The sequence below is a fragment of the Oryctolagus cuniculus genome, chromosome 3, assembly GCF_964237555.1.
Source record: "Oryctolagus cuniculus chromosome 3, mOryCun1.1, whole genome shotgun sequence".
NCBI classification, from domain to species: Eukaryota; Metazoa; Chordata; class Mammalia; order Lagomorpha; family Leporidae; genus Oryctolagus; species Oryctolagus cuniculus.
Window position 1 is genome coordinate 137,712,018 of NC_091434.1, and position 26,947 is coordinate 137,738,964.

General features: G+C 44.7%; 1 long non-coding RNA gene across 2 annotated transcripts; it reads left to right on the forward strand.

The window, feature by feature from the left end:
- The first annotated feature begins 9,255 nt into the window (after positions 1 to 9,255).
- On the forward strand, positions 9,256 to 16,563 carry LOC103348696 (uncharacterized). Of its 2 annotated transcripts, none has more exons than XR_517001.3 (3): positions 9,256 to 9,349; positions 15,679 to 15,796; positions 16,179 to 16,563. It is a non-coding gene; the product is annotated as an uncharacterized lncRNA (long non-coding RNA). The 2 variants fall into 2 exon arrangements; XR_007920480.2 differs by lacking the exon at positions 9,256 to 9,349 and adding an exon at positions 10,456 to 12,349.
- The last annotated feature ends 10,384 nt before the right edge of the window (positions 16,564 to 26,947 follow it).

A 26,947-nucleotide genomic window follows, 5' to 3' on the forward strand; every position in this document is an offset into this window, starting at 1 on the left:
ACGAATCGGTGAGTCTTCGAAAGGAAAGCTCCAACAGCAGACGAGGACATGAAGAACTGCCAAGTTCTCACCAGCAGTCAGAGAGAGAGACATGGTAGACGTTAGAAAGTCAATGCTGAACACCCTGAGTGAGCTGGGAAGTGGCAGGAAACCCATGGGTCCTGCCGGACAGGCAGAGGAGGCTACCCCGTGGGCGGGCGTCTGACGCAGCCTCACCTAGATCCACAAGGAGGCCATGGGGGAATGCTCACTCGAGTTGTGCCTCTGGTTACAGGAGACTGGAAGATACCCACTGCTGAGGCAGAAATAAGCAGTGTGGCAGATGCGTGCCAGGGAATATTAAACTATAGTAAAAAGTATACAGGAATGCAGACACGTGAAAAATAAAAGAAACAGAGGAAGATCACAGTACCATTCTACATCGAGGATGACATACTCTTTACCACACACACCACAGAAAGATTTTTACCCACAGAATGCACTCAAGTTTCCTATTAAATAATATCTGATTCCCTATTTTTCTCAAAGGATCAAGAATGTATTTTACTGCCTGTGTATGTCTTTGCTGGTGGATTTTTTAACATGAAGGCACCCCTAGTTCTTGACCTTGTCCACAGCTCCGAGCAGGCCTTTGGTAATAGTGAAACACTAAGAGGTGCTGATTCTACCCTAAATTCTCATCTCATAGCATCTCAGTGTGAGCCAATGAGATCTCCGGTACTCTGAAGGCTCTGGATTGGGAACTATCACACCCTTCCTGCATTTGTGTGATGGCTGAGTTCCTGGAAGTTACCACCATGTTTTATGAGATTAAAGAGAGTTCCAGGACATTTTCCATTTTTGTTGAGTTACTCATCATCTGGTTTAGGAGCTGGCAGAGTGACCAGCAGGCTGGCTCTGGCTCGCTGCCTGTGTTTATATGACCTGTGAGCAGAGACTCATTTTTGGCTCACTTTTGGTAGTTGTTATATAAGTACCTCAATAGTGTCCCTAAATTTGCCCCTGGGCCTGCAGAGTGCAAAATATTTACTATCTGACCCTTTACAGAAAGCGTGTACCAAGCCTTGCTGTAGTGCACTCGCTGAGCAAGTATTTCCCGAGACCATGGTGTACCGGGCAGTGTGTCAGGTGAGAACAGAGCAGTGACGAAAGAGGCCAGTTCCTGTCTGTCTATACATTCCAGTGGAGGGAGAGAGAAAATAAAGTTAAATGCTACTGCATGTCACCAAAGTGCCAGGCAGAAAAATGAAGCAGAAGAGGCATCAGAGAAGGCTTGACTGAGATGTTTTTGGAATACAGCAGTCCCGTTATCCAAGGGAGGCATGTTCTAAGACCCCTAGCAGATGCTTGAAACTGTCAGCTGTTCACATCAATCAGGGCTGTGTCAAGTCCAAGCAGGAAATCTACCTGGGTCTCCCACGTGGGTGGCAGGGGTCCAGGTCCTTGGGCCATCATCTGCCCATTTCCCAGCCACATTGGCAGGGAGCTAGATCAGAAGCATAGCAGCCAGGACTTGAACCAGTGCTCCAGTAAGAGATACCAGTGTTGCAGGTGGCAGTTGAACCTTCTGGAAAACAATGCCAGCCACTCTCTCTGAGGACTTTGTGTTTCTCCCTGCTTCTGTAATAACATCTCGTTCTTTTACTCTGACCCTTCTGGCTTCTCTATCCCAAGGACCTACATGGATATTGCAGGATAATCGCCCCCTCTCAAGAGTTTTAACATAATCACAGCTGCAAAGTCCTCTTTGGCCTGTGAGGTAACATACAGTGTCCAGGGATTGGAGTGGGTGTGTGTGTGTGACAAGGTTGGAGAGTCATTATCCTGCTTACAGCAGAAACCAACTAGAACTGGGCAATGGTTCTGGCAAAAAATGGGAAATTCCTAGAATTATCATTGATGGCAGATGTCTTGTTGCCCGAAGCTGTACCCAGCAGCCTGTCTTCAATGACAACTCCCACCCACTCCACAAGGGAGCGCTGGTGCCAAAAACCAACCAACCAAACAACCAGCTAGTGAAACTGTTCTGCTTTGAGCTAAAGTGACCCCAAAATGATGATTCCCTGGATGTGGGCTACTCAGGAAGAGTGTTACCTTGGGCAAAGTGGTGCCCTGGGACTGGTTTCTATCTTGAGGTGGCTGTCGCTGAGGCCAACTGGAGACAGCACTCCTGCACCTGGGGCAGTGAGCTTCTCCCTGAAGGGGGCGCTGGACGGTTTATCAATGTTCGCTGCACTTGTGTTCTGAACAGCTGAGGGGCATCTGTGTGTGTGTCTCAGGGAGGGATCCACATGCAGTATGGCATCCGTGAAACTGAAGAGAGCCTCCAGGTTTTATGGTAGAAAATGAACCCTGCAAGGTTCAATTCTCCTCTGAACCCTGCCACTCTGTCTCTTTCTGATGTTGGTGTAGAAGAAACCTCAGGGAACCCATGCAAGTGTCACATGAGCTGTCACTTTATCATCATCTCCTTGTGATAACTCCCCTCTTGGCACAGGGATGTTATTTAGGGTCAGGTTCAAGGTGAGATGGCTTTCTCCCTGCCTAGAAACCCAAGTCTGACTCTTCTGGTCCTGAACAAGGATCATAATGTAGCAATAGCTAAGAGAAAGAGAAGAGAGAGCTAGGGAGAGAGCAAGTGAGACCCTTGAGTCACTCCAGGCTCAGGGTGCCCTTTCCACACAAAGGAGGTATCCGGAGAGTCTGACATAGGAGTGAGCTTTAGCTTTGACCCCATCAATGTCACAGAATTTGACCTAATCTGATTAACATTGCCTTCTCCTAGTGGAGTTGGGGAGAGAAAAAGCCAGAGCAGTAGGTACAATATCTTTCTTTGCTTATATGTATGTCAGTGTTATAAATGGGTAAAACAAAATCTCAATGAATATATATCAAACTTTTCAAAATGGGTATCTATGTAACATAGGTGCATAGCTGGGATAAAGGTCAGGTGGGATAGGGTCCCTAAAAGTTCACCAGAATCACGTGGCAATATGGTGACCACTGACTCAGCTCTCTGCACAGAGCTCAGTAAGTAAATGGAGAAATGGACGTCGGTGCCCCTCACCAGATAGAATAGGCTCTTGGAGAATAAGTAGTACAATGAGCACTTGTCACTATCTCCCAGCTACTCCTGCCAAGAAGTGCTGGGTAAGTGTTAACAGTTATCAGGACAGACACAGCCTGGTTGTGCCGGCCAGGGGTAGCTGGGTGTGCCCTGATAAGGCTGGGATAAGATGTTACTTATCCACTGGGGTTTCTCTTGTGTTGCTTCAACATCTTCCTGAAGACAAGCATAATGTTCACATTCACTCAAAAGCAAAGGAAAACAATGACAAGAAAAATAACGATAAAAACCAAACCAAACCCAGCAGCCAGACCCCGCATCCTCAGGTGGGAAGTGGGGGAGTGTGGACAGGCATTTGGCTGGCGCTGGTGCTGATTTTGGCTGAGGCAGGTGCTTCCCCATGACACCTGTGACCTGGCAGCTGCGTCGTTCTCAGGAGTGGGTTCCTCGGTGCCCTTCCTGAAAACACACGGGCTTTTGCCCCTCCACTCAAAGAGCAGCAGGATGATTTGTCGAGATACCAATTCGTGTTTGGTTCTGACCAATGCAGAACAAAGGACTAGGGGGTGTCTCTCCCTTGCTTTCTGGCTTACCTACTCTTTCCTAGCACGTTTCCCTAACCCTCAGGGAAAAATTAAAACTCTTGTTTTTCCCAAAGAATTACAAGAAATGGGCTGTCTCTTCTTAGCTCTTTTTGGTTCTGGGGCAAGAAAAGTGGGGAGGTGGAAGTCAGTAGGTCTGGGAAGCTTTGAGAGCCTGGAAGGAGACAGGACAGGGTAACCTGTGTTGTCTGGGGGGATGGAGGCTCTTGATCAGCAGTGAAGCACCCCCCAAAATTACAGGGTGACCTTCCACAAACAGTCTGATCTGTGTGACCTCTGTGACTTTCATAGGGAAGGGAGGGACCACAGCAATGAGTGTGATGGGATTTCCAGCCAGCCTGGTGGGAAGGGATAAAATTGAATTCAGGTTTGATGTGAATGGAAGGGGAGAGGGAGTGGGAAAGGTGGAAGGGACGTTATGGGGGGGCGGGGAAGCCATTGTATCCATAAGCTGTACTTTGGAAATTTATATTCATTAAATAAAAGTTAAAAAAAAAAAGAAGTACAAAAAACTTCACAGCACAGGATGTGCAGCAAAACTGATGCTTGCTGTGTGCCCTTAGGCTAACACCTTTCTGATGTTAGCAACCTTAGTAAACATTCTCCCCCTCAGCTTTATTTTTTCTACCTTTTTCTTTGTATCTCTCATTTAAAAGTCTTTTCCTTTAGACTGTATTACACGTGTGTATACATATACATATATACACACACATATATATACTATTACATTCCTATATTAATATACTATTAATATTACTATTCCTATATTAATATACTATTACATTCCTAGTAGTCAGCATTTCCTGAGCTCCTTCTCCAGACCATAATATGACAGGACACAACAAGGGTCCCGGCAAGGAAAAGTCAGCTATGATTGATTAAAATGTACCTTGGAGGAACAGGCATTTGGACTGGTGGTTGAGATGGCTAGCCTCATTTCAGAGGGCAAGTATTCAATTCCTGGCTCAACTCCTGACTCCAGCTTCCTGCTAATGCAGACCCTGGGAGGCAACAGGTGGTGGCTCAGTGATTGGATTCCTGCCACCCATTTTAGAGACCTGGTTTAGATTCTAGCTTTAGCCCAGCCCATTTGAGGGAGTGAACCAGTAGATGGAAGTTCTTACTTGCTGGCACTCGCTCTTAATGAAAAATTTTTCGTAACATGCCCTGGATATTTTACCTTGCTGTGCACATCCTCCTGTATACTTTAAATAATCTTTAAGGTATTCATAAAGCCTAATGCAGTATAAATGCTGGTAAAAAGTTATATAACATATGTATGTTGTTTATATGTTTGGGGAATAACAACCAGAAAGAAGGCTCTGTACATGTTCTGTAAAGACAGCTTTTTCCCCAAATATGACAGTGACTTGGAAGGTGCAGAACCCACCAGTATGGAAGGCCGTTTGGGGAGTGAACCAATGGAAGGAGGACGTTTGTCTCTGTCTCTCCCATCACTGTCTGTAACTATACCTCTCAAATAAATAAATAAAATCTTTAAAAATGTTCATTTTTATTGGGAACAAAATTTAATTCTACAGATCTACTATTGTTTATTTAACCCATCTTCTATTAAATAACATTTAACATGCATTTTTTAATAATTTTTTATTATATTAAGAGCACAATACGGTATTTCCCTTTTAACAAAAACACAAGTCATTGTTAGTTTCAGGTTCTGTGTATTGCAACTTTCTAGGGCTTATTCATCTCGGTTGAGCAAGACTTTACAGTCTAAAAGCCTTAATAATTCAACTGTGAATCCCCAGTGAAGGACTTGGTAACCTATGCAGGCACTGAGTCATTATTTCTGCAGTTAGTCATAGATCTCCATTCTGACCCTGACCTCAACCACCTGATTTGTGCTCACATGGCTTTGCCTTTGGTTTCCAGCTTAGGTTCAGAGGCAAATACACAAAGAAGTAAATAAATAAATCAGGAGCAGGTGACCCTGGGAGAACAAAGGGCGCCAGATAAGGGGGGAGAGGGTAGTGTGGAGTTGTGGAATGTCAGGTGACCACAGCTCTTCTCCCCATGCGGGTCCCCCATGCCATTTCCATCACGAAGGAGGAGGAGAGTAGCTTCAGATCGTCTTAAAGCTTGACCTATATTTTCTGTTCCTTCCTATTTTATGCTCCCAGGTGTTTACCATTTAGTCCTGTGAATCCAATAGGCAGAAGACACGCAACTGTGCAGGCAGTAGGGGACAAACACTTGACTTGCTTTCTCTTTCTTCTTGAATAGGCAGACTGACTTCCACCTCCACTCCATGACAAGATATGAAATGGTGTTTACTTCTCTGACAGAGATGGTGTTCAAAACATGAAAAGATGCTTTGTGATTGCTGGAGCTTGCCAACCTTCTTAAGCTAGTGGAGTAGCAAATTTTGAACTGTAAATTAAAAAAAAAAAGTGGGGAGGGGATTAATTTGAGCTTTGATGCAAATTTATATTCAGGATTTACTTCTGGCCAGATGTTTTGCCCGTTGTCTCATGCGTCATATTGAAATTTCTTTGGCTTATCATTCCATTTGGTTTTGGGGTCAAATCTATGGAAAACCACAAAGGGTACCTCAAAAATTTGTTGAAAAGTTGAATTAAAAGTTAGGTTTATGATCCAGAGGTACTGAAGTTTATCTTAACTTTAGTACTGTAGTTAGGCTGCATTGTTTAAAATGGCTTCCGTGAACTAATTGGAAACCTCTAATCTCTTTCTAACAGCTTCTTTCAGAGTAACTCCAGGTATTCAACCAAACTTTTGGTTCTTATCTGTAAGTTGGACCTAGCAGGCTGTGTTGTTTTGATAATGTTTTTCTTTTTAATTTACCTAATATATACAAGGATGAGGTTTGGGTGTATTGGAATAGGTGTTGATTTTATCTATTTTTATCTATTTACCAATAAATTCATCTCTTTAATTCAAAAAAAAAAAAAAAGTTAGGTTTATGGGCCGGCGCTGCGGCTCACTAGGCTAATCCTCCGCCTTGCAGCGCCGGCACACAGGGTTCTAGTCCCGGTCGGGGCGCTGGATTCTGTCCCGGTTGCCCCTCTTCCAGGACAGCTCTCTGCTGTGGCCAGGGAGTGCAGTGGAGGATGGCCCAAGTGCTTGGGCCCTGCACCCCATGGGACACCCAGGATAAGTACCTGGCTCCTGCCACCGGATCAGCGTGGTGCGCCAGTTGCAGCATGCCAGCCACGGCGGCCATTGGAGGGTGAACCAACAGCAAAAGGAAGGCCTTTCTCTCTCTCTCTCTCACTGTCCACTCTGCCTGTCAAAAATAAATAAATAAATAAATAAAAATAAAAAAAAGTTAGGTTTATTTCAGTGCAAACATTTTAAAATCCATGGATAGTATTTTTCTCAAAATATGTGTTTCCATGAACTTTTTGAAGACCCTGATATGCATGGTTTGCAAAAGTTTTTTAGTAAAATAAACTTATCTTTTAATTCTATTTTCCATGAAAATTTTAGGTACGCTTGTATTTTGGGTTTTGTCACTTCTGTTTCCACATTTATAAAAGGAAAAAAAAATGGCCTTTTTTAGAACCTGGTAAAGTCATTCTACCATTTAAAAGCAAGTGTATGCAAGTTGTGTAGGGCTCAGATGCACTTTTTCCTTGATGTGTAGTCTTATCCACTAATGTGTTTATTCCCAAACAGTGTGTAGAATCATTGGGTAGTTGTTCTTGTCAAAAACAAAAAAAAAATGAGCAAACAAAAAAGCTTCCTTAGCCTCATGTACAGATGTGCAGATTCAGTAAATTTGCAGAATATCTATGAATCTCTATTTTAAATAAAGCTTCCAGAGGATGCAAGTGCATTGAAAAACATGATAAAGGCAATTTAGCCCACAGTGGACTGATACATGAAGCATTTAGGATGAAAAATAGTAAAAGGAAAGCCCTGCACTAAGGGAAAATAACATTTAAAATTGATTTACAAAATTTTTTTAGAGTATTGGTGTACAACAAAAGGTAAATTTAATCAGAATAGGTTAAAGAGGTGATTCTTGCACCTGTTGTGTGGATTGAAGGAAGTGGGGCCCAGAGATAGAGTTTGGGTGAATTGCCCAAGGGTCTGTAGATAAACTGAGAAGGAGCTGGAGTTATATAAAGTTAGTCTGAATCCTCATCATTAATTGAATATGTGCTTGGCCAGGAGGAACAAGTTCAATGTGGCAGAATATAAAGGATGGTGTGACATGACATTGTCTGAATCTCACTAAGGGGATGTGAACGGATATAGAACAGGAAATAGAACAAATGTCCAGTTGGAGAAGGAACAACCCACCCCTTCTTTCTGCAGACACCCCAAGGTGTTACCAGTGATTCTCTTAGAGACCCTACCTCCACTCCCACCTCTCTGAGAGGCCAACCCTGCTCGGGCCTCTCTGCATATTGGCTGAGTGTGGGAACGGCCTGGGAGATGGAGCTTGATGGAAGGCTGGCTCTGAACTGGCATCTCTGAGTGAGCCCCTCTAAGAGGTGGCTCCCTCCAGCTTCAAGTTATCTCTTGGTCATGGAAGGAAGAGGGGGACATTTAGGGTAGTTGGATTTCTGCTTTGAGGTCTTAGTTCCAGTTGTGGGATGATACGAAAAACAAATCTCACTTGATAATGCATCACAAAAGTATTTTTCTTTTGGTACAGCGTCTGGCCTTCCATAAGCACTGGCTCTTATAATGTTGATTGTAGCCTTGCCACCGAGAAGATGGCATCATTCTGAGGATGGACTGCAGAGGGAAAGGATACTGTTCTGCTCTTTGATGAGCAGCTCCGTCTCCTCTGAGGGGCTGCTTTTGGCTTCCCTGGTGCTACATTTTAGAGGGGGTTAGATTATCTCCAGATGAAAGCGAAATCATTCGTATTTTTGCTATATGAAAAGTGGTGAAAGGAATTAGGGATGATTACTGGGGATCATGACAGCCAACTTCAAATATTTGAAGGTGCACTCCTTGAAAGGGGGAAGAAAAAAGCCTAATGGGAAGAAACTCCAAGAAGAAAATTTTGCCTCAATATAAATAAAGTAGATTCTAAGAAAGCCTTCTGAAATTGGGGCAAGTGTTTGGCACAGTAGGTCGCACACCTCCAGGCTTCAATCTGACCCAGTCCTGTCGTTGCTGGCATTTGGGTGTGTGGACCAGTGGATGGCAGACTTTATCTCTCTCTCTCTCTCTCAAATAAAATGAAGATTGAATTTTTTAAAGCTTTCTGAAGTTATAGCAAGCTGCCATAGGAGTAAAGAGTTCTTCAATGTCCTGGCTTGTATGCTGCTGTCATAGAATACTACAGACTGAGTCATTAGTAGAGAAAAGAAATTCATTTCTCACCTTTGTGGAGTCTGGGAGGTCCACTGGCATCTGGAGAGGGTGTTCATGCTCCATATACTATGGCAGAAGATGGAAGGGCAAGTGAGCCTGCAAGGCAGACGGAGGACGGGATCAATTTATCCTTTTATCAGGAGTTCCTTTCTGTGCTACTTAACCCACTCCTGTGAAAATAGCTGTAATCCCTTCATAAGGACCGAGCCCTTATGACCTCCCCAAGTTCTTTAAGGTCCCGCCTCTTTAGAACCATCACCATGGCAATTAAATTCCAAGGTAAGTTTTGAAGGGGACATTCAAACCTTAGCAAGGGTGTTCAAGTTAGAGGAGACCTTGATAAATAAAAGAAACTTTGTAGGTAAGTAATGGGTCCATCACATGGATTGTAGAGAGGATTTAAGCATACAGATGTTGTCTGATAAAAATGGGTCCTCAGAATAAACCTAGTAAATAGATGAATTAGTCAAGCTGGAAACAATATCCAAATGATGCCTTATAATTCTCCAACTCTTGGGAGATCAAACTCATGTGTGTTTCAGTGACAGGGAGGAAAGATAATTTTGGTTTCAAGTGGGACATAGGCTAATTAGGGAGGCAGAGGAGGGACACTAGGCTAGGGTGGGGGTGGCAGAGTGGCCAGAGGAGTATGTGGTATGAGCATGATTGTGCAGAAGAGTCCCTACAGTCAAGTCATCGGTTGCTACTTCTATTGAATCACCCTGAGCTAATTATTGCACAGCTTCTTTAAAAACATTAGGAAAGTACACCTGTGTGTTCAGAGAAAATCACTGTCAGAGGACAGAAGACAGGCAGCCTCAGGCAATCAGCCATCTGGGACAAGCAACAAATCATTCTGGCAAGCAACATATCATCCCCAGTAAAGAAAACCAAATTTTTTGTTTAAATTTTTTTGAATGAATTTGAGTTTTATTGCCCAATACTGACCCATGCTCCGGAAGCCACAGTCAGCTGGTGGGTGTGTTTTGCCTGGTTCTCCAACATCCTTCATTACAGATGCTGCTAGGAGTTATTTTTGGCTACTTAGAGTTGCTTCATCAGAGAATAGTAATTGGGGAAGGCTTGTGGTACAGAAATTGTCACCCACTTGGGACTCTTGCACACGGAAGTCCCAGCTCCTTTGCTTCAGATCCAGCTTCCTAATGGTATGCACCCTGGGAAGCAGTGATGAGAGCTCAGTTACCTGGACCCCTGCCACCTGCATGAGAGACCCAGATTGAGTTCCAGGCTCTTGACTTCTGCCTGGCCCAATCCTGGCTGTTGCTGGTATTTCAGATCTGTCTTTCAAGTAAAGTAAAACTTTTTTGTCAAGAGAGATTAATAATCACAGGAGCTGAAAATACCTTGTAAGATCGTGGTGCGCCGGTCGCAGCGCACCGGCCGCGGAGGCCATTGGAGGGTGAACCAATGGCAAAGGAAGACCTTTCTCTCTGTCTCTCTCTCTCACTGTCCACTCTGCCTGTCAAAAAAAATCACATAGTCTCAACTTTTACTTTTTAACTGTTAGAAAAAATGATGCTGATGAAGACTCCGAGAATGAAATCAGTGTCTAGAAGCGATATCTATATCTGCACGTGCATTTTCATTGCTTTATTATTCATGGTGGCTGAGATAGAGAAGCAACCTGTGTCCATGATAAATGAAGGAATAAAGAAACTAATTACTGTATACACAATGGCATATTATCCAGCCATTAAAAAAAGGAACTGCCTGTGACGTCTGTGTCCCAGATGGGCATCAGTTTGTGTCCTGGCTGCTTCCCTTCTGATCCAGCTCCCTGCTAATGGCGCAGGAAAGCACTGGAAGATAGTCCAGCTACTTAGACCCCTGCAGACATGTGGGAGACCAGGAAGAAGCTCTGGCTCCTGGCTGAGCGCAGGCCATTAATGGCCATTTGGGGAATCAACCAATGGACATAAGTGCGCGCTCTCTCTCTCTCTCTCTCTCTAACTTTGTAACTTTGACTTTCAAAATAGATACATCTTTTTAAAAAATAAGAACTTCTGGCATTCTGCCTAAATGAACCTGGTGGAGGGTGCTGGAGGGAATTATGTGAAGTAAAATAATCCATTGCTTGATCTCACTAGTGAGTGGAGTCTTAAAACATCAAACCACAGAAACCAAGTGCAGAAAGGTGATTGGGTCTTGAGGGGTGGGGAAAATGGAGACATGTTGATTGAAGGATGCCAACTTTCATTTATAAGATGAACAAGTTCTGGGGCTCAAATATACAACGTGGGTGATAATGGAAATGTGAATTTATTGTGACAATCGTTATACAATATATCAAACCATTATGTTGTACACCTTGAATATATATAATTTTTGTCAATTAATGTTTTAAAATAATAGATATAAAAAGTAAGGAATCAGGAGTTACTCTTGGCCACACAGGAAGCTGGTGGCATCAACACAGGGAACAGCTAATCCTTGTTACAACAGGGTTAAGTTCTCAGTGTAAGAACAGAACTTTAGAAATGAGAGGTAATCTAATCTCCCCAACACTGTTATGAAGTCGATACTAGTATCCCCTCGCGTGACTGTAAAAGGCAGGAAGCAAAGACTAAAGCCCAGGCAGCCTGTGCTAGAGAAGTCACATGTATTTTGAAGAAGATAAATTTATGTTGCAATTCTTGCATCAACACTTATCAGCCGCTAGATCTTGGACAGTTGACCAAGCGTCTCAAAGCTTCAGCCCCCTGATCTATAAAAGAGTGTGGTAACTTCTATGAAGGATGATTGTAAAGGTTAATTGAAGTTACATGGGTCTTGTAGCACAGTGTCCAGCTCTTAGCAAATAATCAGTAAATAGCTGTTATTAACATTTTATTATTTTTATATCTCAGCTCTCGAGACTCTAGGGATTTCCATTAAACTATTTATCTTATTATCAAATATCTCCCAAACACAGCTATAGGCATAATGCTTATAAAGTCTTGAAATGTATATGTATTCACACAAACACACACACACACACACAATTAGAACTGCATTAGGATAAAAAAATATTCCTCTCCAACATTGTTGAAATTTTTAGTCTTTATTTGTCCTTTTTTCAAAACATCATTAGTGTATATATAGTTTCCATACTTGAAAATATTTTAATTATTTATTTGCTGGTTTACTCCCCGAATACCCAGAAAGGTAGGGGCTAGGCCAGGTCAAAGCCAGGAACCTGGAACTCAACCCAACATGGAAGGCGGGGACCCAACAACTTGAACCATCCCCTGCTGCCTCCAGGTGGTGCATTAGCAGGAAGCTGGAATCGGAAAGCACAGGAGGGAATCAAACTCAGGCACTCTGACATGACAGGCAGATGACCCAACTGACAGCCTAAACTGTAAGCCAATTGCCTGTGTCCAGTTTCCATACATTTTAAGCCTGCTTTCTTTCTCTCTAATGCTCATAACTGAATGCAGCCCCTTTGGGTGCCTCTTTCCTCACTGTTACCCATTCCTTTCATATATATATGAATATCATAGATATGATATATATGATAATATAATATATTATATTAATATATATGATACATATATTAATATATATACATATATATGATACATATATAATTTAATATATAAAATATATAATTTATATATAAAATTTATATATAAGTATATATATAAAATTATACTCCACTATCTCAGGCCTCCCAATGTGGAAAGTAAATATGTGATCAAAACATTTCAGGGTCTACAGGTTTCTTAGAAACCACGTGGTGTGAGCATCCTTCAGGGAGGGTGTGGACAAGGAGTATGACTTTCAGTCCTACTCCAAGTATCTGGTATCACAGTATCTGCCAGCACAACAAAGTGGTGCACCTGCTCTCACATTTTTCATCTTTTCTGAATAGCCAGTAATTTTGTCTCGATCTGTCAAAACCAACAACTGTCTAGATGTTAAGATCTTAGCCTATGGGAAACGAAAAACAGTGCATTTGGATATGGAATTCTCTATTGTGATTGTTTTCCAGGTAAGCTAAAGTGGATTAAGAATAGCAACATCTCCCTGGAGTGGGGTGTCCTAAGATGTGGGTGACTTAGAATTCCTGTAGATTCTGAATTGCATCAAGGTTGTGACCATACCCCCAAAGTTATCCAACATAGATAAGTTTCTGCTATTAGATAGTTTTGCAAAGGTTAGGATAGAAGCCGGTTTAAGGAGAGCTCGGAAGTAGAGGTGGTGGGACTGGGAGGTGAGTAATCATTGGAAGACACCTGGAAAGTGACTTTAGATTTGAAGTTTCTGAGGAGGAAGATAACTCACTGTGTACAGTTACTCTCTTCCTTTTAACTGTATAATGGGATGATGTTCAGGACTGATTGCTTTACACTACTTCTTACACAGAAGAATCAGTAGGCCAGCCAACCACTCTTCAGCCCCGGTTCACAGAAGACTGCAGGCATGAATTAACAGGCCACAGTTTTGTCTTCCCAGATGTAAAGCTTCAATTCACTGGTTCACTCAATGCTTCAACAAATATCTTAGTGCACATACTACAACCCACCAAAAAGATGGATTGCGAAGATTAAACCTGGATGCTTGGCCTGGAAAAGGGATATTTTTCTGTGTCAGGCCTTGTGTGATTAGGAGCACTGTGGTCTTGTTAAGAAGCCATCCTTTTCAAAAGAGGAAGGAGACTGAACATCTACCTGTGCTATAAGAGGCCCAGGGAGTGGGGCAGTGGACAGGGGGCCTGGGGAAGGTAACATCATAGGCTGAGTCGATAGAGGGAGCGCACTTGCCTGATGAGAGGGAAACCCTAGGTGGGGATGAAATATTCAGCTCCTATTCACTTAGAAACAAAAAGTGCAAGATTGTATAGAGGATTCAAGATCGTTGTGAACGTAAAAGTGGATAAAGTATAAATGAATATAGTCAGGCCAGAAGAATCAGTTTTAGAAGTCATATGGGAGAATGCTATATGGTTAATAAGAATGTAAAGTTATATTCATTGTTTCATCAGCATAAAACATTATAAGAAGAAATAGTTGTGAAACAGTAGTGTTATGATTCTAAAGTGTAAGAGAAAATATGTGTGAATAGACAAAGCGTGGTGTTAGCATGTTATTAGTGGTTTTCATTGCGTGGGGAGACATTATGGGTGTCTTAATTTCTTCTTCATGTCTGTTTGTATTTTTGTAATACACACATGTTGCTTCTATTTGAAAAAAATTTTTATTAAGAGGGATGGAGGTGGGGAAAGAAAGAGAGCAAGAGAGTGTCTGCCTACCCATTTGTTCCATCTGCTGGTTTCCTTCTCAAGCACTTAACAACTAGTCTAGGGTAGGGTCAGCCATTCAGTCCTGGTCTCCTACGTGGGTGGGAAGGACCCAGTTACTTGAGCCATCAGGTGCTGGCTCCCAGGGTCTACATTAGCAGGAAGCTGGAGTCCGGAGTTATCACTGGGAATCAAACCCAAGCCTTCCAGTGTGGAACATGAGTGTCTTAATCAGATCTTAACTGCTGGGCCAAATGCCCACCCCTACATTTTTTTGAAAAAAAAAAAAATGCTTTTGAAGAGGGTAACCTGAAAAGAATGAATTTAGTCAGTGACTCTAAGCTAAAAATAGGAAGCAGTTGATAGCAGTTAGCATTTCGTCACTGAAGACAGGAGTTATTTTGGTTTCACTCACAACAGATGTTTGTAGAACAGGGTGTCCCAGACTTTTCCCCAGTCAGATCTGCTGACTTTATGCTTTGCTCCTTCACTGGAGTCTGCTGTAGCCATGAAGAAAACCAAAGCGGAAAAGGAATTTAGCTTCTCCAGTTCTGTGAGACCTAGGGCCTGGTATGGCTGCCAGCACTGGCTCTAGGTCGTTCCAGCTCCCACATGCCTGAGCCTGGAGCATCTTGCAACATCCTTGCTTGCCAGCTACACCAGGCTTTCTCCCACCACGGTTTAAACAACACTGACAGTGGAGAGGAAGGGGGAAGGCAGAGCAGGTACTGTTTGAAGAGCACAGCCTCGAGGCTATTTTAGTCTGAACAGGGTTTGCTGAGTACCTGCAAACACCTGCCAAATTCTGGGGGCCAGAAATTCTCCACAGCTTAACACAAGGCATTGCTATAGGGACTGTCTTTTATAGTCCTAAGCCTGAGTGATCAAGAAAAGTTCTCACCATGAAAGTCACTACTAATAGGGGTTGGCACTGTGGCATAGGAGGTAAAGCTGCCACCTACAATGCTGACATCCCTTATAGGCGCCGGTTTGAGTCCCGGCTGCTCCACTTCTGATCCAGATCTTTGCTATGGCCTGAAAAAGCAGTAGAAGATGGCCCAAGTGCTACAGCCTCTATACCCACATAGGAGACCCAGAAGAAACTCCTGGCCCCTGGCTTTGGATTGGCTCAGCTCCAGCCATTGCAACCATTTAGGGAGTGAACCAGCAGATGCAAGATCTCTCTCTCTCCCTCTCTCTGTCTTTCCTTCTCTCTTTCTTTAACTTTGCCTTTCAAATAAGTAAATAAATCATTTTTTTTTAAAAAGTTACTAATAATATTAGTGCACCAAAAACTTCCCATTTTTTTGTTAGAATGATTCTCAGGGCTGTAAGTATTTATATTTTTGTAGTTTATGTATGATCTCTTTATAAGGGCCTGGAGCCATGGAATACCCTTTTTAGTATGTTTCATGTAGAAGAGTTATTTTTTCCTTTGTCGCTTAAAGGTGAACCGTCCCAGCAACTTGCAGTACTGAGGGCTTCCATTGGTTTTCTCCTCTGCTTCTCACTCTTTCGTGATGCTAGAGAGGACCTTAGCTACAGTCACAGCGTAGAGTGCTCCGGGTACTGAGTTCGGAGGGCCCTCTCGCCGACCCCAGCACCCAGGGGTCATGACTTCATCCACCCTCCCCTTTGCTGTCCTTTCCCCGCTTCCCTTCCAGAAACAACCACAGTGCCAGTGCCAGCACTGGTTCACTCCCTAAATGCCCACAACAGCTAGGGCTGGGACATAGCCAAATCTGGGAACTGGGAACCCAATCTAGTCCTCCTACGTGGGTGATGTGAGCCATCACTGTTGCCTCCCAGGATCTGCATCAGCAGGAAACTGGAGTCAGGAGCCAAGAATCAAACCCAGTCACTCTGATATGGTAGGCAGGTATCTTAACCACTAGGCCAAACACCTACTCTAGCTGTTAATTTCTCTATGTGGTTTTGTGTCCCACAGCTCCGTGCCTTGTTCACTTGTGTATCTCCAGCATCATCCCAGCTGCCATGGATGGAAATGAGCTACATGTTTAATTCCCATGCCATACTATCTCGTGCACAGAGATGTTTGAAGAAACAGAAAATGGTTGAATTCAGTTGAATTCAGGAGACTTTTCTCTGCACCAGCAAGAAAAACAGGCAGTCAGATGCAAATAAAGCCAGCAGATTTAGCGACACCCCAGGATGCTGTAACCCCAACACCAGGTAGCTGAGCCCACATACTCTGTTGGCAAATAAGACACTTCCAAAGCAGTCCTGGGAGACTCTGGACCTGTGCTTAGAAGCCTCCCAGTGTCAAGGAAGAGGCAGAGGAGAGTCCAATTAAACGGAGCCTCTGTCTTCCAGTCCAATGGGTAACTTGTGTTCTTTGCACTGATGGGGAAGCCGGCAAGAAACAGAGGTGTAGAGACTCCCAGATCAGTGAGCTTTTACCCTGGGAATCTATCATACTGCCTTGTAGTAACTTTCTCAGGGCTGATGAAAGACAACTTTGTCTCCATGGATCCCTGGTCATCCCATCATGTAAACAGAATGAAGAATCTCTAGCTGTGTAGGTTCAAGGCCCTCCTCCATTTGTATACCCTAGATTCGGCCACCTGTTCCCCCAGCCTGTACTTTCTGTCTCCATGCCTCAGGGCACCCTGGAAATGCCCTTACTCCATGTGTTTCCTTTCTTCCTTTCTGCATAAGCCCACGTCTTACCGATAGGTCAAGGTCATCGACAATGCTGTCTGCCTTTCCCAAACAGGCCAGTCATAGGACACAGCCATATCCACACTCCTGGCTCCAGGGAGTCCCACCTATAACCCTGCTTTGGAAAGAAGCTGCCTGAGCAGTCACTTAACTGCAGCTCCCAGCCTGGTCGCTTGTGACCTCCTCCTCCTCGGCCACTGCTAGCTGGGCAGGGTACAGCACAGATCCACAGAGCTTTTTTGTTTTTTAAAGATATACTTATTTTGTCAAAAGGCAGAATGACAGGGAAAGAGAGAGAGAGAGAGAGAGAGAGAGAGAGAGAGAGAGAGAGGGAGATCTTAGATCTTAGATCACTTGCTCACTCCCCAAATGCCTGCAACAACCAGGATAAGGCCAGGCCAAAGCCAGGAGCCCAGAACTCCATCTGGGTCTCCCATGTGGATGACAGGAATCCACGCACTTGGGCCATCCTCCATTGCTTTCCCAGGTGCCTTGACAAGAAGCTGGATCAGAAATGGAATAGCCCCAGGACTCGAACCTGGACTCCAATATGGAATGTGCGTTGCTACGGCACAGTGCCTGCCCCCTGCAGATCTTGAGGTGAGCATATGAGAGCTCTGTCCACCAAGGATCTGACCCCACTGGGCCGCTCCTGTTCTTCCTGAGCAGTGTCGATGAGAGCCAGAGAAAGAGCTGCCCAATTGGGCGAAGGCAGGCAAACAAAAGGCAGGGTTAAGCCAGGCTCGCAGGATGTGTGCAGGGAAGGGTGAGAGAGAATCAGCTGATAGTAGCAGGAAGGAAGCCACCAGAGCAATTATCCTGGTCTTGCACATCCTAAACTCCTTCCTCTCCCAGCCTGCCTCGCTGAACCTGCGGCTCCCATGGAGGACCAGCTACATATTTTCCAGCGGGAAATGAAAATGTAAGCATTCTTGTCCAAAAGTGGAGAATTTCAAGACCAGCAGTCTTACTATGAAATAAGCCCTGTGCATCTATTCCTCGCAACAACAGCAGTTTGACTAAAACACTCCTCCACTAGGCCTTGCTCTCCTTCCTTTGTAAATATGCTGACTTTGAAATGGGGGTGATGTGTGGTTTCTCTTTAGCTCCCTTGGTATATTATTCACAACCTGAGACCCTTAGCACTTTTTAAATTTTTTTTGACAGTCAGAATAGAGAGTGAGAGAGAGAGACAGAGAGAAAAGTCTTCCTTTTCCATTGGTTCACCCTCCAATGGCTGCTGCGGCCGGCGCACCGTGCTGATCCGAAGCCAGGAGCCAGGTGCTTCTCCTGGTCTCCCATGGGGTGCAGGGCCCAAGCACTTGTGCCATCCTCCACGGCCCTCCCGGGCCACAGCAGAGAGCTGGACTGGAAGAGGGGCAACCGGGACAGAATCCGGCGCCCCGACCAGGACTAGAACCTGGGGTGCTGGCGCCGCAGACAGAGGATTAGCCTATTAAGCCGCCGCATGGGCCTTCTTAGCACTTTCTGCAATGCTGTGGTAATTCATGAGACTCCTGTCCACTTTCCCTGCCTAAGGACCAAGTTATTTTAAACATTTTTTAAAAAAATAATTATTTATAGGCAGAGAGTACTCCCACCTTCTGTTCACTTTCCAAATGCCTGCAAAGGTCAAGGCCAAGGCTGGACCATGCCAAAACCAGGAGTCCAGAACTCAATCCAGGTCTCCCGTGTGGTTGGCAGGGACCCAACTACTTGAACCCTCACCTGCTGCCTCCCAGGGTGCACATTAGCAGGAAGCTGGGATCAGGAGCACGGCCAGGACTCAAACCCAACCACTCCAACACGGAATGTGTGGGTGTCCCAGTTGGCATTGTAACCACTAGGCCCAATGCCTGCCCTCTGAGTCACTTCAAAAGCATGCTAGTCTGAGTCTGATTCGTCTCTATCCTCACAATCTATTTAGGGGGGGTACTTAAAAAAGCTCATGGAAAATTGAATTTAAAGCATGTTACATTGGTGCAATTTTTTTTAATCTGTGCATGGTTTTTTTTCCATGATGCCCATTTTCCATGTACTATAAAAAGTTTTTGACCTTGCTTTGTTACGTCAAGTAACTAGCAAAGGAATCATATTCTTTCCTCTGTTAAAACAGCTTCCTGATAGTAATTAGCTACATGACAAAGGATCAGACTGACCCACCCAGGTCTTGGGATAATTCCTTGCACAAAAGATGCCCCCAGAGTTCTTAGAATTACTGTGGCAGGGCGTGTCTGTCTGTCCTGGTATGGAACAACTAATCATCATTCCCGTGATCACAGAATCGCTGCTCATAGACACAGGCTTTCACAGCTCTCGAGCTGGAAAAGTAGCCTGATTCGTTACATCACATTTCTTCAACGCTCAGCTCTGTGTCAGGAACTGTGCAAAAGTACTTTGCCTATGTGATCTTCCTTAATTTGATCCTCATCACAAACACAATACAGGAGGTACCATTGTGCCCACTGGCAATAAAAAGAAGCAAGTCTTAGCTGACCTCACCAAGGCGATAAAAATAGCACCAGCGCAGCCAAGTTCGTTTGGTGCTGGGGCCAGTGCTCTTAGCCTCACTGTCTATTGCCTCATCAATGTGGACTTTTCCCAAACCTACAGAAAATTGTGTCTTCTGCTTCCCTTCCTCCCTCCCTCCCTGAGAACTTTCTACAGCTCTTTGGGGACTGCTACTTCCCACACAGAGACCCATTGCTGGCCCTCGTCCCCAACACTCCTGTAATTCAAAATGAAAACCTCCCTGCTAACCACTGCAGAGGGGCTGGCATTGTGGCCCGGGTGGGAGGGGGAGGGTTTAAGCTGCTGCTTGTGACGCCAGCATCCTGTATCCTCTCCCTCATTTTAGGCCTGGCTTGAGCTCCTGCTAGTGGGTCTGGGAAGGAAGAAGGAGGTGGTCCAAGTAGTTGGATCCCTGCCACCCACGTGGGAGCCCAGGATGGAGTTCCTGGCTCTGGGATTCAGCCTGCTCAGCCCCGGCTATTGCAGCCATTTTGAGAGTGAACCAGCAGATGTCTGTCTCTCTCTGCATTTCAAATAAAACAAATAAATCTTTAAAAATAAATACACCTGGCCAGCACCATGGCTCAATAGGCTAATCCTCCACTTGGCGCCTGCACACTGGGTTCTAGTCCCGGTCAGGGCGCCGGATTCTGTCCCATTTGCCCCTCTTCCAGGCCAGCTCTCTCCTGCCTTCGGATCAGCATGGTGCGCCGGCCACAGCACACCGGCCGCGGCGGCCATTGGAGAGTGAACCAACCGCAAAGGAAGACCTTTCTCTCTGTTTCTCTCTCTCACTGTCCACTCTGCCTGTAAAAATAAAAAATAAATACACCCAGGAAGGATTCCCAGTGTTTGAGTTAGTACTCAACTAACTAACTAAGAGTGAGTACTCTTAGTAGAATCCTGAATCCATATTTAATCTGAAGCCTGATGCATCTAAATCTTCTCTAGAGGGACCAGCATTGTGGCACAGCTGGTTAAGCTGCTGCCTGTGATGCTGGCATCTGTACGGGCACTGGTTCAAGTCCTGGCAGTTCCACTTCTGATCCACCTCCTACTAATGTGCCTAGGAAGGTAGCAGAAGAAGACTCAAGTACATGGGCCCCTGTCACCCATGTGGGAGATCCAGATGGAGCTCCACGCTTCTGGTTTCAGATTGGCTCAGCCTCCGGCTGTTGTATCCATCTGGGGAGTGAACCAGTAGATAGAAGATGAATCACTCTCTCTCTCTCTCTGCCTTTCAAATAAATGAACCTTTAAAAAAAACTTCTCTACAGTAGTAATCTTAAAGGGAGTGAAAGATAGCACCTCAGCCATTCAAAAGGAAGTTTTCTTCATCTTACATTTTTATTCATAAAATCCATGAAAATTTTGCATTATTCTCCATATAGTGTTGTTGATGTGAAAATATTATTTTAAGTTACTCTCTTCAAAGCAGCAGAAGATGGCTCAAGTGTTTGAGCCCCTGCTACCCTCGTGGGAGACTTGGAGGAAGCTCCTGGCTCCTAGGTGGGTTGTGACCATCTGGGGAGTGAATCAGAAGATGGAAGATCTCTTTCTCTCCCTCTCTTCTCTCCCTCTCTCTCTCCCTCTCTCCTCTCTCACTCTCTGTAACTCTGACTTTCAAATAAATAAATAATTCTTTAGAAGTAATAAGTGAGGGGCTGTCACTGTGGCGTAGTAGGTTATGCCTCTGCCTGTGGTGCTGGTATCCCATACAATGCTGCTTTGAGTTCCAGCTTCTGCTCTTCTGATCTTGCGTCATGCGAATGTCCCTGGGAAAGCAGTGGAAGATGGCCCAAGAGCTTGGGCCCCTCCACCCACATGGCACACCTGGTAGAAGCTTCTGGTTCCTGGCTTCAGATCAGCCCAGCTCTGGCCATTGTGGCCATTTGGGGAGTGAACCAGCAGATGGAGGACCTCTCTTTTTGTCTCTCCCTCTCTCTGTCTGTAACTCCACCTCTCAAATAAATAAATAACTCTTTTAAAAAGTACGAAGTTAATAAAATGTTAAAGGGTGGCCAGCTGTGGTGCAAAGGGTTCAGATGCTGCTTGTGATGCCAGAATCCTTTATCTGGTCCAACTGAGTTCCAGCTGTTCCACTTCTTATCTAGCTTCCTGCTAATGCCCCTGTAATGCACCTGGGAAAGCAGTGGAAATGGCCCAAATGCTTGGGCCCCTGCACCCATGTGGGAGACCAGGATGGACCATTTGTTCCTGGCTCTTGCCTTTTTTCTGGCTCACCCCTGGCTATTGTGAATGTTTGGGGAGTGAACAGGTGGGTGGAAGATCTCTCTCTCTCTCTCTCTCTCTCTCTCTCTCTCCCTCCTCCTCCCCCCTTCCCTCCCTTCCTTCCTTCTCTCTGTCACTGTCTTTCAAATAAAAAATATTAAAAATGTTACAGACAGAATGTTGGCAACAGAGAGAGAGTGGGTGGTAGAGGGAAAGGTGCGTTCCCAGTGCGCTTTAATGCACACCTTGCTGGACCATTTTCTGGAGATGTCCCCAAGTGCTAGTTTATAGAATAATCAAGAACAAGCTGTGTGCTAGTCTATCTTCACTGTCCAGTAGTCACTTGACATGTACTGGGGTTGAGATGTCATGCGTAAAAGACCAAGACAACTGGGTCATGTCTTCAAGGACTTCAAAAGTGAAAGAATAATACTTTCCAACACTATTGAAGCATTAAAATACACTACAAAATTGGTAGAATAATTGGAACAATATCATTTTATTGAATACATATGGTTGGACATGCTGTTCAATACTCAACAATCTATTGAGGTGTTTTTTTTATTTGAAGAACAGAGAGACAGACAAGCAGAGAGAACTCCAATATGCTGTTCACTCCCTCAAATGCCCACTATGAAGCTGGGAGCTGGGAGCCCCATTCAGATCTTGGCTCTGGCTGTCACCAGTGTCTGCATTAGCAGGAGCCTGAAGTCAGGAGCTGAAAGTGGGACACGGATGACTTAAATACCTTTAACCACTGGGCCAACCACCCACACCGTGAGGTATTAGCATCATCTAAATTTTACGGATGAATAAAGTGGGGCTAATCAAGATGCAGTAGATTGCTCAAGGTCACGCACTAGTATCTGGTGAGTTACTTGACATCAGTGTTGATTGCCTACTCGTTTGCTATTCCTTTCTTCCTTGGGAATAGGACCATGATTAGGTTAAAGCTTTTTCTAAGAAGCCAGACCTCTCAAAAGAGATGGATCCTTTCTAGTGCCACAGGGGCTAAGCAGGGCAACGAACCTTCACTGGTGTTGAGCCATGTATAGTCAACTCCTCAGTAAATTATTGATTGAGGCATGGGCAAAGAGATGTGAGTAGAAGTCAACTGGAAGGCTTAGGCCAGGGACATTTCTTTGTTCTTACAAAGGCCATTACAGTTCATAATAACCTGGTATGTATTTTACGAGCAAATAGAAGCGAGGAGCTCCAAAGCTCCGATCATAGAGTAACATCAACGAAGGGGAAAAGTTGATGACCCTGGCTTGACAGCACTCATTGGATACCTGTATTGAAATGTCCAACTATAGCTCATAAGTGTGGATTATTATTATTGTTATTAAAAACTTGAAGGGGGAATGTTGTTTTTTATATTCCTGGACATTGCCATCTATCTATGGCACCAAAACCTGTGACACTCACTGTAAAGCAACCAGAAGGTGTTAACAGCCCTTCCTTCTGATCAGCAGAGACATCCATAGCTGGTCCTGTTATGCAAGTCAGACGAAGTTCAGGCTGTGTGACACTAGACCAGCCACAGTGACCCCGTTTCCCTAGCTGAGGGGTTGTAAGTTTTACAAGCTGGAAAGATCCTTTGACCCTTTACTCAGATGAGGCAAAGATAGTTCCCAAATTAATCCGTTCACTGCAATGTACACAAAAATCAGAATAAGCGAAAATAAGTGGATGTGGAATATATGGTGAGATAGGTAGAAGCAGGTAAAGGAAAATGACTCAAGCACAGGGTGCTAGTGACAAACCAGACACTGTGCATCCCCAGAGGACATTTCCCAAGGGGTTCCTGCCTTCAAGGTGATGCTCAGTGGTTCACGACTCAAACCATCAGCAGTGAGGCTGAGGGTGACCGTTCACTGCAGCAGAGCCTCCAGCAGCTATTGGCCTTGTCAGCGTGAATTCTCCCAGAGAACGGAGTCACCATGAGATGGGTCTCGAATGGCCGTTGGAAGACATTAGCTTGTATTGCTTCAGAAGGTGTGTTATCTTAGCTTCCAGCCTTACAAGGCCAAGTCTGGGATCCAAACTATCTCACATAGCAAGGCACAAGTTGCCAATGTGGCCCTCAGTCCACCAGTGAGAAGTAATGGGGTCTCCTTGGTATCAGCCAGCCACTTGGGTCAATGATCACTTGTGTTACAAGAAGCAGCTCAGGGGCCAGCACTGTGGCATAGCAGGTAAATGCCACAGTGCTGGCATTCCATATGGGTGCTGGTTCAAGTCCCGACTGCTGCTCCACTTCCAATCTGGTTCTCTGCTATGGCCTGGAAAGCAGTGGAAAAATGACCCAAGTCATCGGACCCCTGCACCCATGTGGGAGAATTAGAAGAAGCTTCAGGCTCCCGGCTTCAGATGGACCCAGCTACGGCTGTTGAGGCCATTTGGGGAGTGAACCAGTGAATGGAAAATCTCTCTCTCTCTGTCTGCCTCTAACTCTGTAATTCTGTCTTTCAAATACATAAATAAATAATTCTTTAGGAACAAATGCAGTTCAGAAATGGAGTTAGTGCTGTCAAAGCACTGCCACAGTAATCATAATTAAAATACAATTTTTCTCAGACTCAAAAGAATTGCAGGCCGGCGCCACGGCTCACTAGGCTAATCCTCTGCCTTGCGGCGCCAGCACACTGGGTTCCAGTCCCGGTCGGGGTGCCGGATTCTGTCCCGGTTGCCCCTCTTCCAGGCCAGCTCTCTGCTGTGGCCCGGGAGTGCAGTGGAGGATGGCCCAAGCGCTTGGACCCTGCACCCCATGGGAGACCAGGATAAGTACCTGGCTCCTGCCATCGGATCAGCGCAGTGCGCCGGCCGCAGCGCTCTGGCCACAGCGGCCATTGGAAGGTGAACCAACGGCAAAGGAAGACCTTTCTCTCTGTCTCTCTCTCACTGTCCACTCTGCCTGTCAAAAAATTAAAAAAAAAAAAAAGAATTGCAACTCAGCAAACACACATTGCAACAGGCTGATTGCACTATCTGCAAGCTTCCACCCCTCCGAAAGCCCAGTTTTTAAGCTCTTTAGATGGAGAGCCTGGTATGTTGGAACTCTAATCCTCTTCTGTGTCACTGGGAGACTTCAGAAAACACACTCAGCTTTCCACAGGCTGTTTCTCAGCTCTTCAGCCTAATGCCCCAGACAGGTTCCAAGTCCCGTCTGTGTCTTGGGAAGAAAATAGCCCAGTGGTTGGGCTCAGTTCCGTACCCTTCTGAGCTGGACATAGCCCCTGCAGGCCTTTAGTTTCTCATTTGGCCTCCTTAGGCTGCCTGAGGTCTGTTGGGTTTCTTTGTTCTCCAGGTGTGACCCTGAGCTTGGCCCCTTGTCCTGAACACAGATTTAGCCAACGCATCAACGAACAGAGGTTTCAGGGGTCGGCCTCCCTCACCACACTTTTTCTCATTCTAGAATCTTGTGCCCTCTGGTCCCTTTTGCATCAGTAGCTTTTGACACCTTCAAACAGAAGATTTCTAAAATATATCCAGTGTGCTTAGTTTCTCTCAGTGGGAACGCTGGCCAGGTGCAAGCTGTACCAAGCCTGACTTCAAAGTTAAAGGGACAGTGTAGTGCTTAGACGATGTAGCCTGAGGAATTAATCTTATACATTTTATTACAAAATTATTTAATCATAGAGAAAAGCTGAAAGGATAGTGAATCAATATCATATTTCCACCATCTCTATTTTAAAAACCATTGCCTTTTTGCCACGTTTGATCTATCATTTAACTTTTGCTGAACCATTTCAAAAAGTATTTCTAAATTTCATGATTCTTTTATTATAATTTAGTCTGCATCTTATAAAGCAATAAAATTCCCTCATGCCTGGACAGATCTTCCCACTATAGGTATTATCCTAGTCCTTTGCCATTGTCAAGTCATCTGGCCCTGTGCAAATATCGTGTTTCCCATCAACATTTTAAATCTTGATTTTAATTTTTTTTTATTTTTTGACAGGCAGAGTGGACAGTGAGAGAGAGAGAGAGAGAAAGGTCTTCCTTTGCCATTGGTTCACCCTCCAATGGCTGCCGCGGCCGGCGTGCTGCGGCCGGTGCACCACACTGATCCGATGGCAGGAGCCAGGTACTTTTCCTGGTCTCCCATGGGGTGCAGGGCCCAAGCACTTAGGCCATCCTCCACTGCACTCCCTGGTCACAGCAGAGAGCTGGCCTGGAAGAGGGGCAACCGGGACAGAATCCAGTGCCCCGACCGGGACTAGAACCCAGTGTGCCAGTGCCACAATGCGGAGGATTAGCCTAGTGAGCCACGGCGCCGGCTGATTTTAATATTTATTGGTGATCCCTGCCTGTATAAGTTAAGTCATCTTCCTGGAGATCACAATGCAGGTAATTTTCTAATTTTATCATTCTTCCTGCATTCTTGATCTGGTATTCTTCTCATCAAAATATACGTTATATAGATATTCTTCTCATCAACTCAGGATGAACTATAGTCTCTCCCCAAAGTAGAGGATAACTTTTAGTCACCCTAAAATTACCAACTTTCTGAACAAGGAAATGATGCATCACCTTTAACAGTGGTAAATGCACTTATTCTTTACCTTTTTAAATATAACCATGAAGTTGTGGGTTTTTTATTTACCTGTTGTGTTCAATGAATCACATTATGGTTCTTTCTGATGTCTAAATTCCACCAAATATCACCAGTGGTAGCTTCTCTTAGTTGGCTTATGCATGTTATTTGTGTACTTTTGCGGTTTCTGGAATACTCCAGATAATTCTCCAAGTGGTCCTGGTTTCTTTAGCTGAGGACCTGTATAAGGAAACCAAAGCCACTGGACTCGCAGTGCTTAATGTCACAAGGATGACATGACTTTGGCACCCTTTCCATGGACACATACTAAATGTGTGAATTTTAACATTCGTGGACTTTCATTGATATTTCCAGTTAAAATTTAACATTATAATTTTTCTTCTGATGTCATATTTTTGGAACATGAATGATATTCAAAATATCAATGTGATATAAGGACACTTTTATTATTCACCCATTTAGTCCATAATATGCCAATCACAAGCTGGTTTTCAGCAGTTACATTTCCTTGATCACAGCTGCACGAGGAAGTAACTGGAAAACACGGAGACCATAGGTGAGTCACGCAGCCTTACACCCTGGAAAAATTGTTGTCAAGTTGGCTGGCAGTTTGGTAAAGCCGGTTCCATTCTGTTCCCTTGGCTAGAGTCCCTCATGTTTGTAAAGACTGGACCAGCAAGTGGTGGAGCTCCATTTCCTGGTCTGACTTCTCAGGGGCTGTATCCAGAATT